Raw genomic sequence first — 994 nt, 5'->3', positions numbered from 1 at the left:
AAATTATACTGAGTAATATATTGGTGCTTAGGTACCCTATGGCTCACTGTGACATAAAAAAGTTCAGAGTAAAGCAGATCAAGCTCACACCCGCTCCACATTCTAGTTCCCCCTATAACATGATGTAAACCCCTTACTTTCATAGTGTGAGAGTTTTTTCATGATGCTTCCTATTTAAGTTTACCAGCAAGGAGTTCACCTAGTAGTGAAAAATAAGGTAGATTGATGATTCCCAAATGGTTGGTGTTGTGGTTAAAGTGATACTGACTTTTGGAAACTTTTGTAGACCTGCCAAGTTTTAAAAACATTTTGAAAGTGAGCGAAGTCAAAATAACATACTACAGTTTACAAGTCATTGATGGGATACAAACGTTCCATCTCTTGGTCAGGTTTTTCACTACTGAAAAACTAGCAGTGGCATATTTACCTGGCAGGGGAGACACCATTATTAGGAAGGTGGTTTTCCCAGGGGAGGCTCATCGCACTCCAGATGTGCTGATCCCTGCACTAGATTCCTGATTTCCCCAAATGCAGGAAATTTGACTGCATAATTTGTGGTAGTGGGGGTAGTGCATTCATACTTTCTCCTGGTTTTTAAAAAATTAAAAAAATAAAGATTTAAAATGAAAAATTCACAATGGAAATTTGGAAAACCCATTTAAGCTTCTGAAACTTAGTTTCCATGAAATTGAAGGGATCCAATAAAAATCTGTTTTTAGTTGTGAAATTATACAAATCAAACTCATCCACTTAGTGGTAAAATTATCCCTCTTTTGAGTGACAAAAATATACAGTAGCTCAGCTACTGATAGAGCTTTGCAGTGTCAGAATATATTAATTAATTAATTTGATATTTTCTAAGTACTTACCATGTTAAAATGCTATCATAGGCAATAGACATATGATGGCTGTAACATTTGTGCTGTTGATCAATTCTTTCTGCCTCTCTGAACTGTCTGGGTACTTGGAAGCATTGTGCTTCCTGGCCCCTTTG

At 36.5% G+C, this 994-nt stretch overlaps 1 non-coding gene across 1 annotated transcript; it reads left to right on the top strand.

Annotated features, from left to right (window-relative positions):
- The first annotated feature begins 419 nt into the window (after positions 1-419).
- Positions 420-590, top strand: LOC128580305 (U1 spliceosomal RNA). Its single transcript, XR_008378604.1, has one exon. It is a non-coding gene; the product is annotated as a U1 spliceosomal RNA (small nuclear RNA).
- Positions 591-994: the final 404 nt, after the last annotated feature.

The sequence above is a fragment of the Nycticebus coucang genome, chromosome 2 (assembly GCF_027406575.1).
Source record: "Nycticebus coucang isolate mNycCou1 chromosome 2, mNycCou1.pri, whole genome shotgun sequence".
Classification (NCBI taxonomy): Eukaryota; Metazoa; Chordata; class Mammalia; order Primates; family Lorisidae; genus Nycticebus; species Nycticebus coucang.
Note: the sequence above shows the minus strand (reverse complement) of the source record. Positions and strands in the feature narration are given on the sequence as shown.